The sequence below is a fragment of the Octopus bimaculoides genome, chromosome 7, assembly GCF_046866305.1.
Source record: "Octopus bimaculoides isolate indiv1 chromosome 7, ASM4686630v1, whole genome shotgun sequence".
NCBI classification, from domain to species: Eukaryota; Metazoa; Mollusca; class Cephalopoda; order Octopoda; family Octopodidae; genus Octopus; species Octopus bimaculoides.
This window is the reverse complement of record NC_142934.1, coordinates 112,776,693-112,795,116: the sequence shown is the minus strand read 5'-3', so window position 1 is coordinate 112,795,116 and position 18,424 is coordinate 112,776,693. Positions and strand designations below refer to the sequence as shown.

The following is an 18,424-nucleotide window of genomic DNA, read 5'->3' as shown; positions in this document are numbered from 1 at the left end:
TGCTCGATTCATAATATATACACACACTACTACATTCATAATATGTACACACAAGCACATACATTACTCAATTCATAATATATACACATACATACATTACTAGGTTCATAATATACACACATACATACCTTACTCGATTCATAATATATACATACAAGCACATACATTACTCGATTCATAATATATACACACAAGCATATACTTTACTAGATTCATAATATATACACATACATACATTACTCGATTCATAATATATATACACACACACATTACTTCATTCATAATATATACATACAAGCACATACATTACTCGATTCATAATATGTACACACACATCACTAGATTCATAATATATACAAACATTACACGATTCGTAATGTATACACACACATACATTACTCGATTCATAATATATACACATACATAGATCACTAGGTTCATAATATACACACATTATTAGATTCATAATATATACACACACATTACTTGATTCATAATATATACACATATATTACTCGATTCATAATATAGACACACAAGCACACACATTGCTCGATTCATAATATATACACACACACATTACTACATTCATAATATATACACACAAGCACATACATTACTCGATTCATAATATATACACACATACACACACACCTTACTAGATTCATAATATACATACACTACTAGATTCATAATATACACACACACACACACACACACATTACTACATTCATAATATATACACACAAGTACATAGATTGCTCGATTCATAATATATACACACACACACATTACTAGATTCATAATATATACACACAAGCACATACTTTACTAGATTCATAATATATACACATACATTACTCTATTCATAATATATACACATACATACATTACTCGATTCATAATATATACACACACACACACATTACTACATTCATAATATATACACACAAGTACATACATTGCTCGATTCATAATATATACACACACACACATTACTACATTCATAATATGTACACACAAGCTCATACATTACTCCATTCATAATACACACACACACCTTACTAGATTCATAATATACACACACACACACACACACACACATTACTCGATTCATAATATATACACACAAGCACATACTTTACTAGATTCATAATATATACACACACATTACTCGACTCATAATATATGCACACACATTACTCGATTCATAATATATACACACACATTAGTCGATTCATAATATATACACATACATACATTACTCGATTCATAATATATACACATACATACATTACTCGATTCATAATATATACACATACATACATTACTCGATTCATAATATATACACATACATACATTACTCGATTCATAATATATACACACACATTACTCGATTCATAATATATACGCACACACACACATTACTACATTCATAATATATACACACAATGCTCGATTCATAATATATACACACACTACTACATTCATAATATATACACACAAGTACATACATTGCTCGATTCATAATATATACACACACACACATTACTACATTCATAATATACACACACAAGCACATACATTGCTCGATTCATAATATATACACATACATACATTACTCCACTCATAATACACACACACACCTTACTAGATTCATAATATACATACACTACTAGATTCATAATATATACACATACATACATTACTAGGTTCATAATATACACACATACATACATTACTCGATTCATAATATATACACACAAGCACATACTTTACTAGATTCATAATATATACATTACTCGATTCATAATATATACACACACACATTACTTGATTCATAATATATACATACAAGCACATACATTACTCGATTCATAATATATGCACACACATTACTCGATTCATAATACATACACACAAGCACATACATTACTCGATTCATAATATATACACATACATAGATCACTAGGTTCATAATATACACACATTATTAGATTCATAATATATACACACACATTACTTGATTCATAATATATTCACAGACATTACTAGATTCATAATATATACACATACATCACTAGATTCATAATATATACACACACATTACTCGATTCGTAATGTATACACACACATTACTCGATGCATAATATATACACACACATTACTCGATTCATAATATATATACACAGACAATAATATCATTATTATTACCAATTTTTATTCAATTGATTTCTTGTACACATGTATACATATATACTTACACAGATATAAGTGTATATCTATATTCTTTTCAAAGATTCAGCTCATAGCTGCGGCCATGCTGATGCACCACCGTGCATAAATATATAAGCCAACACACACAATTAAATACAATAGACACACTTTTTTATTTTATCAATTTATTTTCATCAACAAAATACACATACAAGATGTCCTCTTGGTTTTTTTTCTCATATTCTTCTTCTCCAGAAACCAAGCCGTTACTCTGGAGGACTGGACAAAGAAGTTGGCTTCAAATTGATAAGTTCCTGGCTCTGAATATAAGAAAATACAAGACGATGACAATATTAATGTGCCAATAAAAAGTTAAAAAACAATGTGTTTGTTATTATTTACACATATATTTCACTTACTAACAGTAAGTAATCATACTTAGACACTAATCATATTTAAGCATTGTAGACACTAAATTATCATACTTAAATGTTGTAGAAACTAAATATATAGAATGTAATCATATTTAAACATTGTAGACACTACATTATCATACTTAAATGTTGTAGAAACTAAATATATAGAAAGTAATCATATCTAAACATTTTAGAAAGTAAATTATAATACTTAAATGTTGTAGAAACTAAATATATAGAATGTAATCATATTTAAACATTGTAGACACTAAATTATCATACTTAAATGTTGTAGAAACTAAATATATAGAAAGTAATCATATCTAAACATTGTAGAAAGTAAATTATAATACTTAAATGTTGTAGAATCTAAATATATAGAATGTAATCATATTTAAACATCGTAGACACTAAATTATCTTACTTAACTGTTGTAGAAACTAAATATATAGAAAGTAATCATATCTAAACATTGTAGACACTAAATTATCATACTTAAATGTTGTAGAAACTAAATATATAGAAAGTAATCATATCTAAACATTGTAGAAAGTAAATTATAATACTTAAATGTTGTAGAAACTAAATATATAGAATGTAATCATATCTAAACATTGTAGACACTAAATTATCATACTTAAATGTTGTAGAAACTAAATATATAGAATGTAATCATATTTAAACATTGTAGACACTAAATTATCATACTTAAATGTTGTAGAAACTCAATTATCATACTTAAATGTTGTAGAAACTAAATATATAGAAAGTAATCATATCTAAACATTGCAAACACTAAATTATCATACTTAAATGTTGTAGAAAGTAATCATATCTAAACATTGCAAACACTAAATTATCATACTTAAATGTTGTAGAAATTAAATATATAGAATGTAATCATATTTAAGCATTGTAGACACTAAATTATCATACTTAAATGTTGTAGAAACTAAATATATAGAAAGTAATCATATCTAAACATTGCAAACACTAAATTATCATACTTAAATGTTGTAGAAACTAAATATATAGAAAGTAATCATATCTAAACATTGCAAACACTAAATTATCATACTTAAATGTTGTAGAAACTAAATTATCATACGTAAATGTTGTAGAAACTAAATATATAGAAAGTAATCATATCTAAACATAGCAAACACTAAATTATCATACTTAAATGTTGTAGAAACTAAATATATAGAATGTAATCATATTTAAACATTGTAGACACTAATATATACACACACATTAGTCGATTCATAATATATACACACACTACTACATTCATAATATATACACACAAGTACATACATTGCTTGATTTATAATATATACACACACACACATTACTACATTCATAATATACACACACAAGCACATACATTGCTCGATTCATAATATATACACATACATACATTACTCCACTCATAATACACACACACCTTACTAGATTCATAATATACATACACTACTAGATTCATAATATATACACATACATACATTACTCGATTCATAATATATACATACAAGCACATACATTACTCGATTCATAAATATATACACATACATTACTTGATTCATAATATATACATACAAGCACATACATTACTCGATTCATAATATATGCACACACACAAGCACATACATTACTCGATTCATAATATATACACATACATAGATCACTAGGTTCATAATATACACACATTATTAGATTCATAATATATACACACACATTACTTGATTCATAATATATACACAGACATTACTAGATTCATAATATACACACACATTACTCGATTCATAATGTATAAAATACATACATACATTACTAAATTCATAATATATACACACACATTACTCGATTCATAATATATATACACAGACAATAATATCATTATTATTACCAATTTTTATTCAATTGATTTCTTGTACACATGTATACATATATACTTACACAGATATAAGTGTATATCTGTATTCTTTTCAAAGATTCAGCTCATAGCTGCGGCGATGCTGATGCACCACCGTGCATAAATATATAAGCCAACACACACAATTAAATACAATAGACACACTTTTTTATTTTATCAATTTATTTTCATCAACAAAATACACATACAAGATGTCCTCTTGGTTTCTTTCTCATATTCTTCTTCTCCAGAAACCAAGCCGTTACTCTGGAGGACTGGACAAAGAAGTTGGCTTCAAATTGATAAGTCCCTGGCTCTGAATATAAGAAAATACAAGACGATGCCAATAAAGAGTTAAAAAACAATGTGTTTGTTATTATTTACACATATATTTCACTTACTAACAGTAAGTAATCATACTTAGACACTAATCATATTTAAACATTGTAGAAACTAAATTATCATACTTAAATGTTGTAGAAACTAAATATATAGAAAGTAATCATATCTAAACATTGCAAACACTAAATTATCATACTTAAATGTTGTAGAAAGTAATCATATCTAAACATTGCAAACACTAAATTATCATACTTAAATGTTGTAGAAACTAATTATATAGAATGTAATCATACTTAAATGTTGTAGAAACTAAATATATAGAATGTAATCATATTTAAACATCGTAGAACTAAATATATAGTATGTAATCATATTTAAACATAGACAGTAAATTATTGTGCTTAAATGTTGTAGACACTAAATATATAGTATGTAATAAACATCGTAGACACTAAATTATCGTACTTAAATGTTGTAGAGTCTAAATATATAGAATGTAATCATATTTAAACATTGTAGACACTAAATTATCATACTTAAATGTTGTAGAAACTAAACATATAGTATGTAATCATATTTAAACATTGTAGACACTATATTATCATACTAAAATGTTGTAGAAACTAAATATATAGTATGTATATATTTAGATTCTACAACATTTATATAAAAAGACTCTCACCTCCTTCCCAGGTTTGAACACAGGCGACTTCAGACTGTCCTCTACCACCACTCCATGTTCCCCCAATAATCGAGTAATGTAATGTGCTTGTGTGTATATATTATGAATCAAGTAATGTATGTGCTTGTGTATATATTATGAATCGTGTAATGTATGTGCTTGTGTGTCTATATTATGAATCGAGTAATGTGCGTATATATATATTATGAATCAAGTAATGTATGTATGTGTATATATTATGAATCGAGTAATGTGTGTGTATATATTATGAATGTAGTAATGTGTGTGTGTGTGTATATATTATGAATCGAGTAATGTGTGTGCTTGTGTTTATATATTATGAATATGTATCTATGAACATCAGTTTGTGTGTGTGTGTGTATGTTTGTATATATTATGAATCGAGTAGTGACTGCATATATGTGTGTGTGTGTGTATATAAGAGTTTGCCTACCTTTCCATGTCTTCCTCATCACGTCTTCCACAGGCTCATGGGTTGGATAGGTTTGTCTGAAGCAGTGTTGTATAATCCGAGATCCCTCGTATCACTTACCCATTTTTCACAGCACATGACAGAAACACTGCAACAACTTTGAAACCTGATTGAAAAAACAAAAGCAAGTCTTTAAATGTACACTATACCAAATTATGGAAGAGAATATTCTATGTTGGGGTGGGGGCAGGATAGGAAAATGTGGATTTAACGTTTGAGGAGAAATTTGGTAATTTAATGAAACAAATCTAATCTAGCAAAACCGAAATATATTTTAATTAAAATGTATACATAGGCTCTTGCTAAGCTTTCTTACCAGAATAGCCTGGTACTTATTTTGTGTCTTTCATGAGGATGTAAACACAGACGCACATATATCTGCAGTGGGACTGAATGGTTGGCAAGCAAACTTCTCTATCACGTAACCACACCTGTCAATGCTTCAAGAAAACCTTACTGTATTATTATTACTTCAATCATTTGGCTTGTATTCTGTACATTAGCCTATGCCCCACATCGTACGACACTGGGTACTGGAGTGGAACCAGCAATGAGCCCCACATCGTACAACACCGGGTACTGGAGTGGAACCAGCAATGAGCCCCACATCGTACAACACCGGGTACTGGAGTGGAACCAGCAATGAGCCCCACATCGTACAACACCGGGTACTGGAGTGGAACCAGCAATGAGCCCCACATCGTACAACACCGGGTACTGGAGTGGAACCAGCAATGAGCCCCACTGTTGGTTATGTGTTGCACTTTACAGAGGCCTGTTTCTTTTAATGTACAGTAATAGCTTAGTTGTATACTGTCAAGGACTCACCAACAGTGACAAACAACAAGACCCCAAAACCATCAGTTATTAGGCTCACCTAAAGTAACCTAGATTTTCAGTTGGTGATAATAGCACTGACTTTTGCTCATCTAGATCTATCAATAATTATTCAATACAACAGTAATTATAAAAGCATATCAGATATACAACTAAGCTATCAGAGAACTGAATTAGTTGTGAAGCTGCTGCAATTGATGAAATGGTTGACTAAACTGAAAGGTATAATGAATAAACATTCCAATTGGTCAAAACAACAGGGCCCCAAATGGTATGCACGAATAAAAGGTGGTAAAAGCTAAAAGGGTAACACGAGTCGAACAAAGAAAAATATATGCATTTCAAAGGTCAATAATTAAATTTGCTACAGATTCAATTCAAGATCACAGCTCAGGTGGACCTCTGAAGAGAAAAACCTATCATTACGAAAAGGGAGCACATAAGAAAATATTAAGGTGTTTGGCCCAAAACATTTACAAATCAAGTACGATTCCCTTAAGCATAATCTACATCTGTTTAAATTAGCATTAAAGTGTGTGTGGGGGGGGGGCATTCGAAAATGAGCTCATGTGGACCCGATATCTCCTTTTAAATTCAATAGTGCTGCCAATATATCCCCTAACCAAATTATTCTCCTCTCTAACACTACTACATTTACAGAGATTTTTTTTTTTATTAAGCAAAAACCCCTTAAGAGGACAAGTTTCGGGGTCCTTGCATATTTAATGAGGTCCACATTTTCTCCTACAGAAGCATTCCTAAGCGCTGAATCGTCAATGCCTGCCCCAGTGACGCCTGAGCACTTCCAGTTGCAGTCCTATTTTTATTTTTGTTCTTTGGGGCATGAAAAGAGCACCATGCGAACGTGGTCGATGCCAGTAGCCCCTGACTGGCTCCAGATGAAGGACAAGGAATAGAAAAGAGAAAGGAAACCAAGAACTCTAGAGAAAAGAACAGAGTGATACACAAATGCCCACACACCAGAATTACACTAATCAGTCTAGAATCCCCAACCAAGCATAAAGCCCAGTAACTCCAACAACAGAATATCCACCAATTGATTACACAAACACAATATAAAAAATCAACAGGATTTTTAACATTGGACAAATGCAGCGATTGAAGAGAAAATAAACAAGTTTTTATAGTCAGAGAAGAAGAGACATTGAAAGTTCCAAGTAGGCAATGTGTTATTACTGATTGAAAAAGCTACAAAAAAAAAAAAGGACACTTTGGTGAGGCAATAGACCCATTGGGGACAGAGATGGATTATTATGGACATTTGTCACCTGTGGTGGATTTATGAAACAGTAGATCCACAGTTTACTTAACAAAGATAATCCAATGATAAGCTTGATGCCAGACACATTTAAATGATACTACTCGGAAGTGATGTTCAGTAGTAGCCATTACATCCTCATATTCATTCGTTCTATGTTTTTACCCCCACTTGTCTGTACGAGATGTAATGGGCGATAAATGACATTTCATTGCTCCTTCAGTTCGTTGGAGCAAAGTTTTCTTTCCAAAAATATTTATTACATTTGCTTTGTTCTCTTGGCTTGTCCGGAAAGTTTGTGCCGATTTATAGTGGCTCAATCTTCGACTTAGGATATGTTCAAGTTAAAAGATGGGGATTCACAAAATTGTAATGACCGGCACGAACTTTGCGGACAACCCAATATTTGCCAATGAATGTCAATATACATACGTATATATGGCCGGGTGTTCCCATTAAACCAAAAGTTAAGACTCGTGTCAATTTGTTCGTGTAAAACGCATTAAAAGGCGATGGTAAAAGACAATGGGTATAAAAAGAAAAAAGATTCTATTCTTTGCCTACCTTGTTGCAGCCATAATTCTTAATTCTTCATCGGCTTCAATTACGTTACTTCAATCAGAGAGGGTCGATTCTGGAATGGCTTTACATGTATCAATTACATACATCGATTCGTAAACACTCAATCAGTAAAGCTAGCTGTATTTCTTCAGCCGCAGGTATTTCGTACGAAATGTACGTTTATTTTGTTTTTTTTTTAATTTATTATTATTTATTTAATTAATTTCGTCTTTGAGAATTAGGAGGGTTAGGAGTAGGAGGGGGACTGGAGTAGGAGGAAAAATGATAAGGCGAAGTAAAAACCCGCCAGGGTCAATGGTCCGGCAATGAAAGAAGTGAAAGGGGAAGGGGGGCGCGAGCTCAAGCAGCCGGGATTCAATCCTCTTGCGCCCCAGGCCCCTTCCACCTCTAGCACCACTGTTCCATCTTACTGGCGGCAATTTTGTACGTGAAAATTAGGATTTATAAACCTAACTTTTCCCTGAATTCAATAAAAAAAAATTTTAGAACGACACTTTTTCGAAAAAAAATTATAGAACACGTTTTTGATAAAAAAGAAATTTAATTCCTACAACGTTTGATTGTTTGTTTATAGTTTCAGCTTAGAGCTGCCGCCATGCTGGTGCACCGCCGTCAACTTTCTCTGAGCCTCTTTCATTTGGCCGAGATATTTTAATTTATTTCTTTACATTTCTGATGTCTAGGGATGGATACTGATGTGTATTAGCGAGTTTTCTGGAGAACTTAAAAGGCAAACATGAATTATCTTGTCTTACTGATTTTGCCCCAGCCAAGTTTGTCCTTTACATGCTCAAAGAGAATTGGAGTTTAAATATGACATTTTTTAACTAGATTTTAACAATTATATATATACTCTTTTACTTGTTTCAGTCTTTCTTTTGACTGGCCATGCTGGAGCACCCCAGGACTTATTCTATCGGCCTGTTTTGCCGAAGCCCTAAGTTATGGGGGACATAAACACACCAGCGTCAATGATCCTCCCCCTACTGACCTGAAACTGAGACCCATCATTGCTGGCCCTGTTTGTGAAAGCCACCGTTTGAGCAACTTCCTCGACATCTTACTAAAACCGTTTCTAAAATATGTGAAAAGCTTCATCAGGGATGACTTAGACATGCTAAACCACCTCCCGAAGACAATAAGTGAAGGAACCCTGTTAGTATCATTCGATGTGGTGAATTTGTACAATATAATCCCACACGATTAGGGTATAGAAGCGATTATCACCTTCTGGCTAGAAAAATACCCACAACAGATGCCAGGACGCATGACCCACAGATTCATTATTGCAGCACTCCTAACACCAATCACCCCACACAGTGGACTGAGTGCTTTTTACGTGGCACCAGCACAGGGGGAGGTCAGTTTTGGAAAGGTTTTTACAGCTGGATGCCCTTCCAAATGCCAACCACTTTACAGCAGGTGTGTGAAATGGGCTAAAAAGCTTGGTTCATCTGTCACATGGGTCCTCTCGCAACATTTATACTGTCCACTTAGGATACACCGACCTAACCTCTGGCCAGAACCTAACGCCAATTTCCCTGAACTCTTGCGGGGTCACCATGTCTGTCCCAAGTGAAAGCCCGAAAGCAAAAGTCACACACACTAGTTGTCCTTCTTGCAAGGCCCCTTGACCGTTCATACGTCATCACTTACCTTATGCTTCCAACCTATCCCACCATCTTTGTCATATATTAGGTGTAGTAAGAGGCTTGCTTCCCAACCACATGGTTCTGGGTTCAGTCTCACTGCGTGCCACCTTGAGCAAGTGTCTTCTACTACAGTCTCAAGCCGACCAAAGCCTTGTGAGTGGTTTTGGTAGATGGAAACTGAAAGAAGCCTATCGAATATATATGTGTGTGTGTCTCCTCATGTCTGCGTGTCTGTCTCCCATCACTGCTTGATAAGTGGTGTTGGTGTTTATGCTCCTATAACCTAGCAGTTCAGCAAAGCAGACCAAAATAAGTGCTGGATTCGAATTATTCAACTAAAACAGAATTTTTCAAGGCCATCACATAGGGGCCGGTGTCGGTTTTTTGACATCCCTATAATGTAGTGGTTTTGTAAAAGGAGATTTATGAAAAAAAAAAGAAAGAAACACCTCCTGTGTTCATAACGTCCACATACATACACACTCACACACAAGCATATATGTGCATGTACGTACTCATATGTATACACATATCCACACTCCCAACACTATTATGACAACTTACTGATTGTCCTATCTATATACATATATAAATAATGCTATATTTACCTAATATTGAGGTCTCATTCTTTTGTTGTCACTTTATTATTATCATATTATATATATATATATATACATACATACATACATGTGTGAGCATGTATTGTACACGCCAGTAATCTAAAAATGTATTCCAACAGACAAGGTAACTCTCATGGAACCAAGCAACCGAAATATAATGCTTTCAAAAGCTAAACCTTTTCCAGGTGTCTTTGGACAAACTTAATCTTCTTGAGTTCTTGAGATTTCAGACAGAACAATAAGGGATTATATATATGGTGTACATAAAGAAAACAGCTGGCCAACTGAGGGGGTGTATATTGATGTGTGTGTATATATATATACATGTCAGTGTATGTGCATGTATGTATGTATGTGTGTGTGTGTAGACACATACACTCTTATGATTTTAGTGTTGTGAATGCTACACCTTAAGGATTTCAAAATATGACTGGAATCTGACAGTGTGGATAGCCTAAAGCTTGGCTTTTGTGCTGTATTGAAAACACCTTCTCTTTCTATCCTCCCAGCAATCCATACATACATACATATATGAGCCTGGTGCAGCCTTCTGGTTCGCCAGTCCTCAGTCAAACGATCCAACCCATGCCAGCATGGAAAGCAGACGTTAAACAACAATGATGATGATGATACAGTTGAAATTTATAGAAAAACAACAGACAAAGACAGGTGTATGATCGACAAGCAAGTTATATTTGTTTGATGCTTGGCAAAAATGAGCCGACACTCTTCAACAGGAAAGAATGGAGAGCAGGGTATTAGGTAGTACCAGCATTGCTAGAAATAAGACTCTTATTTCAAGCAATGCTGGTACCATTTTGTACCTTCTGTCACTCTAGTGACATCTACAAATTTGCCTTTAGGCTGCTAAATTACTTATAAGCCACCCATATTATTTATATGACTGGCACCGGTGCCAGTGGAGCACTAACAGCACTGTCCAAGCATGATCATTGCCAGAGCAGCTGTCTGGCTTCCGTGCTAGTGGCCCGTAAATAGCACCATTTGAGCGTGATCGTTACCAGCATCGCCTTAGTGGCACGTTAGAAAATCATTCGAGCGAGATTGTTGCCAGTGCCACCGGACTGGCTCGTGTGCAGGTGGCACGTAAAAGACACCTTTTTGAGCGTGGCCGTTGCCAGTACCGCCTGACTGGCCTTCGTGCTGGTGACACGTAGAAGCACCAACTACACTCTTGGAGTGATTGGCGTTAGGAAGGGCACCCAGCTGTAGAAACTCTGCCAAATCAGATTGGAGCCTGGTGTAGCCATCTGGTTTCACTAGTCCTCAGTCAAATCGCCCAACCCATGCTAGCATGGAAAGCGGACATTAAACGATGATGATGACGAATGTGTATTATATATATACTGTGACAATTATAAGGGTAGAAAATTTGGAAAAATGTTCATACCAGTGGCAAGCATGAGTAATAAAAGTCAATAAAGAAACATATTTTCAAATATAAGACTATAAGTATTTATACACAGAGAGGTTAACTATAAATAACTTTTGCTTTCATTCTCTTTGGAATTACCTTTTTTTTCGTGGTTTGGCTTTGGCCCCGCTTTCTTGCATGTAAGGCATCCTGCCAAGGGTCACCTCTCTGTGTACAAATACTTATACACTCTTATATATGTAACTGCCCGAAATGGTCGTGACTTCTGGAACTTGACTGAGGAAAGAAAGCCACGAATGACCCATCCTCTTTGGCCTGTCCTTCTAATTGTTGTTTCTCTTGTCCGCCTTTCAATCATCCATCTGTCCAGATGTTTTAATGCCCTCTCTTCTCTATTGCATTTTTGTTCCATATATATGTGTGTGTGTGTTTGTGCAGGAGTGGCTGTGTGGTAAGTAACTTGTTTACCAACCACATGGTCCCGGGTTCAGTCCCACTGCGTAGTACCTTGGGCAAGTGTCTTCTACTATGGCTTCGAGCCAACCAAAGCCTTGTGAGTGAATTTGATAGATGGAAACTGAAAGAAGCCCGTAGTATATGTGTATGTGTTTTTGCGTCCCCGTAATTTAGAGGTTCGGTAAAAGAGACTGATAGAATAAGTCGTGGGGTCGATTAGCTCGACTAAAGGCGGTGCTCCAGTATGGCCGCAGTGAAGTGATTGAAACAAGTAAAAAAGTATATATATATATATATATATATATATTGGAGGATTTGTTTTGAAGTTTGAAAATTCACCTGAATCTCAAAACGTGTGGTCGTTTGTAAATTTTGTAATAGATGTGTGGTAAGTAGCTTGCTAACAAACCACATGGTTCGGGGTTCAGTCCCACTGCGTGGTATCTTGGGCAAGTGTTTTCTCGGGCCGACCAAAGCCTTCGTCTTTCTGGAGTAATTCTAATGCGACTGAAATTCTATGAGAATCTTTGACTTCTTGGCCATAGAAACGGAAATTAGGAGGCCAAAACGCTTTACGTTCTGAGTTCAATTTAGACGGGGCGGGGAAAGGATACGTAAACTGAATTAAATTAGTAGAAAAAATCTTACATAACGCAATGATTAGGTATATTAGGAAACCAGTATGCTTTTCAATCTCTTTAACAACTCCCAACAATGACTTTTATTACTTTTATTCCCACCTCAGTTCATCTAATTGCATATATCTATCGTTACTTTTCATAAAAAGACTTTACGTTTGTTTTTCTTTTTATATTTCCAAGTGTGTGTTTCTATTTTGTGCCATATTTCTATTATATTTCACTACACGTGAGAATGAAAATGCCATAAACACCAAACTCTACAGTTAGAAGTCTCAACGAAGAGACTCTTAAGGAACTGAGAGAGATGAACACGAATTTGAGACTTTTGATTAGCAACACTGATGAACTCACTCGCTCCACACAAGAGGAAAATGAAAGAAAGAACAATCCCTGGAACAGCTCAATCAACATTTGTCCAAATTATGCACCACTCTTCATTCTTTACCACATAATAATTGCTTAAATGAAAATCCACCTACAGATGATACACAAGATAGAAGCCCATCCCCCTCCACTAGCAATTAAAAACCGCATTATACACATATAGAATGAAAAACTTAAAGCCAGAAAGGTTTCTTTCTGAAACATGATCAAAAACAAGCACAAGGCAGAAATTTATGAACACTGGTTAAATTCTGCCTCATAAACTCCAAATTAAACGTATTCCAAACGACCAGGACCAACAAAGACAATTAAGGGAGAAACTAACACTTGGAAAACATGAAGACAGAAATAGAACTGCTTAAGCTTAGAGCGCTGAGCAATGAAGAAAAATTGAAGAACATACATGAGGAAATCTACAACGAATTAAAGAAACATTGAGATGGTCAATGCTTGTAAAGTGTCTTTAAACTGTGGCAAACAACTTGTGAAGCTGAAGAAACAAACTCGCTACAAGGCTGGCAAAGACAAAGCAATTTGTTTATTAACTACGAAACACAGTTCATCGTAGAATAGGCATCGGATAAGCCCTTGCTGAAGGAAAATAAACCAAAAACATACACAGAAATGAACCCAGGCTTATCGAACACAAACCAGAGACGGACAAGGGGAGGCAACTCCACCGACATTACATTCCCAAATAACTTAAACAATCAGAAAATCTGGACGGAATCTTCATGGCATTCAAGTAATCCTGTGGAGCTCCTAGAAAAGCTCCTTAATGTATCGTTCTACAAAACACATAGAATATATAGGAGAAGAGAAAACAACAAGGAGTGTATATTTATTTCTCATTCTATAGAATAATATAAATTATTTACATGCTTTTAAGTTAGAAAATGATTTGTCAAGATATTGGAATTTTGTTATTAAATAAAATTTCATCAAACTGTTTCTCTGTCATTTATGACTTTGTGTGTGTGTGTGTGTGTGTGTGTAGAAAGGTTTATGTTCTTTCTTTTTTTTTTTTGTTTTTGGCACGTAATTCATTGTTTTTTATTTTCTATATTAATTTTCTGCTTTTCTCTCTCTCTCTCTCTCTCCATTTTCCAAACATATCATTCAAGACACTGAGGAAAAACCACAAGTGGGGAAGCAAGCTTCAAACAGGCAAGGGGCATGTCCAGCCCCTCGCAAGTTGAATAAAAATATGGCCAAACAGCTTCTTGAGATCTCGGAACAACTACGACTGATGCAGCAGGCGATAGATGAGCCATCGAAGGACTCTAAATAGTTATTGTGATAAGGAGAGGGGGTCGTGGTGGGAATGGGGTGACAGTGATGGTGGAGCAGTGGGGGGGGGGGGGGGGTCGGAGGAGAGAGAATTTGCCACTCTCACTCTTTTCATTGCTCACCACAAACTTCACAATCAGACCTCTAGTGCCTATACTTGTGTGTGTGTGTCCATATATATGTGTATGTATATATATACACACACACACACACACATATATATATATATAAATGAGAATGTGTGTCTGTCTGTCTGTGTGTGTTTCCCTAAAACTCGAGAACTACACAACCAATTTCATTCAAATTTTACACATGTCTTACTTAGGGTTCCGGTGGTGTTTTAGTCAAAAAAATTATTAACTTCTTGCAGAGTTCGAGCACACGGCAACATAATATCTCCTCCACTATTTAAGTATTACGTGTGAAAAGTGAAACAAAAACGCTCATGTCAAATACTTTCACTTTAAAAATGAAACTATTCCACTAACTGAAACAATCACATTTCGATACCGTAATGACAGATACTTTCACTTTAATGGTGTGTGTGTGTGTGTATATATATATATATATATATATATATATATACAGAGAGAGAGAGAGAGATGTATATGTATACATATACATGTATATGTACACGTATATGTATAGATATATATATAGATATAGATCTATATGCATACATGTATATGTATACATATGTGTAGATGTATATATATAGGTGTACATCTAATACGTTCACATATATAAATGCATACAGATATCTATACATATATACACCCATACACACACACATATATATATGCACACAAACACACACATTAGTCATTTGTTTTCTTATCCAAAAGTATTGAATGGATCTTTAAGAAATTTGGAAATTATATTCTATGCATAATGGCCATAACCCCCATGAAAATTCATATATTTTTGATGTTGATGAAATTTTAACCATACAGATTACACACAAATAAAGTAATATTTCTAAAAAATTTTCTTCTTAGAAGTTACAAAGACCCCTTCATGGCGACTTCACACCCACAATTTAGTCATTTTTCCTAAGCAAAGACGAATACAGTTGTACCATTGGTAGCTATAGGGTCACCCGAACATAACAGATGAGCATTATTTGTAATTCAACGGTACAACAGTGTAAGACTATCCTTTCAGATATACTTACATTGTGATTTCTGCAATGTGGTGCATAAATTGTCAAGTAAATGAAACTCATCTTTGCCTCCACTGATTCACTTGCAAAGTGATGAGTAAAATTATTTCGTTGCAGACCTCCTTTGAGTCTTTTTATTACCACTGCGACACATATAGTCCCCAGTTGGTAACATTGATTTCAAGGCCTTCCCAGATGAGAGACTGGTTGTTCTAAGACATTTATTGATTGTAAATATTTTCTGCCCAGTTACCTATCGGTAGAGTGGTCATTTGCAAACTCCAGAGGCGACACTTTCATTTCCCTTTACTCCAAACGTCACACATTGTTGTTTCTATTGAGTCATGCCCTTCCAATTGCTATAGATCCATAATGCATCTTAAAGCTGTACCTGTATGGTGAGGAATCCTACATTGGGGAGTGGTAACGACTAGGCTACGGTAGCTGACTGATTGTCGCGATCATTCGTCTTTGGCTTTCCTGTAGCTTTGCTCTCTTTTACAAACCCAGTGAACATACATATATTTCCTATTTCAAAGAAATTCAAACAATACATATTACACACAAGTGAAAAAGATTCCCAACAATTAAACTTCTCTGGTTGACATTAATACACCCATCACCAATAGGGGCCTTAACTCCCACAATTTTCAGCTCCATGAGCTGCATTTTTCAGGAGCAAAATTCTTTTAAGGTCTATGTAGCGTCTTAGGCCAAAAAAATGTTTAACTTCCTGCATAGTTCGAGCCCACAGCAATATCTTATCTCCTCCACTATTTCAGTATTATGTGTCAAAAATGAAACAATAACATCACTCTACTGTAATGTCAGATACTTTCACTCTAACACTGAAACTATTCCACTATTTCAGTATTACCTGTCAAAAGTGAAACAATAACATGTCGCTACTGTAATTTCAAATATTTTCACTTTAATATTTTCAATTTCATACTGAAACTATTAAAGTGAGACTATACTCTCACATATATATACAGGCATACTATAAGACCCAAGTAAAAACATTCCCAACAATTCAACTTCTCTGGTTGACATTAACACCCCCACCCCCAATAGGGGCCTTCATTCCCACATTTTACAGCTCCATGAGCTCCATTTTGCAGGAGCAAAATCTTTTTTACAGGTTCCAGAAGACTGAAATTTTGGAATATGCGCATAAAGATCAATAGTATGGGATACATGTCTCATGATTAGAATTTTTTCAGGGCGTGTAAACAGGGAAAGAACCCTCATGTGCAATTTTGATGAAATTCGAATCATATGTATTCCAGTTCCTTACAGAAAATATAACAGAAAAGTCTCATTTTTCAATTGCATGTAACACGGACAGTATATATATATATATATATATATATATATATATATATAACTTTTAACAAAGAGAATGGGTTGAGCAACACATCTTTTGGCATAATGCTACAATTGTTTCATTTTTTTATCAGAAAATCATTGCTGAAATATTACTATGTATAATCTATATATATATAAAAATGAGAATGTGTGTCTGTCTGTCTGTCTGTGTGAATCCCTAAAACTCGAGAACTACGCAACCAATTTCATTCAAATTTTACACATACCTTACTTAGGGTTCCAGTTGTGTTTTAGTCAAAAAAAATTTTTAAACTTCTTGCAGAGTTCGAGCCCACGGCAACATAATATCTCCTCCACTATTTAAATATTACGTGTCAAAAGTGAAACAAAAACACTCATGTCAAATACTTTCACTTTAAAAATGAAACTATTCCACTAACTGAAACAATCACATTTCGATACTATAATGACAGATACTTTCAGAGAGAGAGAGAGAGAGATGTATATATATAGATGTATATGTACACGTATATATATAGATATAGATCTAAATGCTTACATGTATATGTATACATATGTGTAGATGTATATATATATAGGCAATGTTAATTCTCTAAATGAAGTATTAACAGTAACTGCACGATAAAGTGTAGTATATTGCCACTTAAGTGTGGCTGACCCCTAGGGGTGGATGTTACTGTTGCTTTTAGCCCCAGGAGGACATCTCCTCC

At 34.2% G+C, this 18,424-nt stretch overlaps 2 long non-coding RNA genes across 4 annotated transcripts in view; one reads left to right on the top strand and one right to left on the bottom strand.

Moving 5' to 3' along the window:
- Positions 1-2,399: 2,399 nt before the first annotated feature.
- On the bottom strand, positions 2,400-17,679 carry LOC149134899 (uncharacterized). Of its 2 annotated transcripts, XR_016242724.1 has the most exons (4): positions 8,746-17,679; positions 6,027-6,171; positions 4,758-4,864; positions 2,400-2,537 (listed from the first exon to the last, which is right to left on the bottom strand). It is a non-coding gene; the product is annotated as an uncharacterized LOC149134899 (long non-coding RNA). The 2 variants fall into 2 exon arrangements; XR_016242723.1 differs by lacking the exon at positions 8,746-17,679 and having other exon boundaries at positions 6,027-7,659.
- Positions 2,502-18,424, top strand: part of LOC149134897 (uncharacterized) — a 53,670-nt gene continuing 37,747 nt past the window's right edge. The window contains exons 1-3 of one of the 2 annotated variants that reach the window (XR_016242730.1): positions 2,502-2,641; positions 4,800-4,954; positions 7,653-7,792. This is a non-coding gene — a long non-coding RNA (uncharacterized LOC149134897). Of the gene's footprint in view, positions 2,642-4,799; positions 4,955-7,652; positions 7,793-18,424 lie in introns of those variants that run through there. The other variant, XR_016242729.1, reaches the window with a different exon arrangement.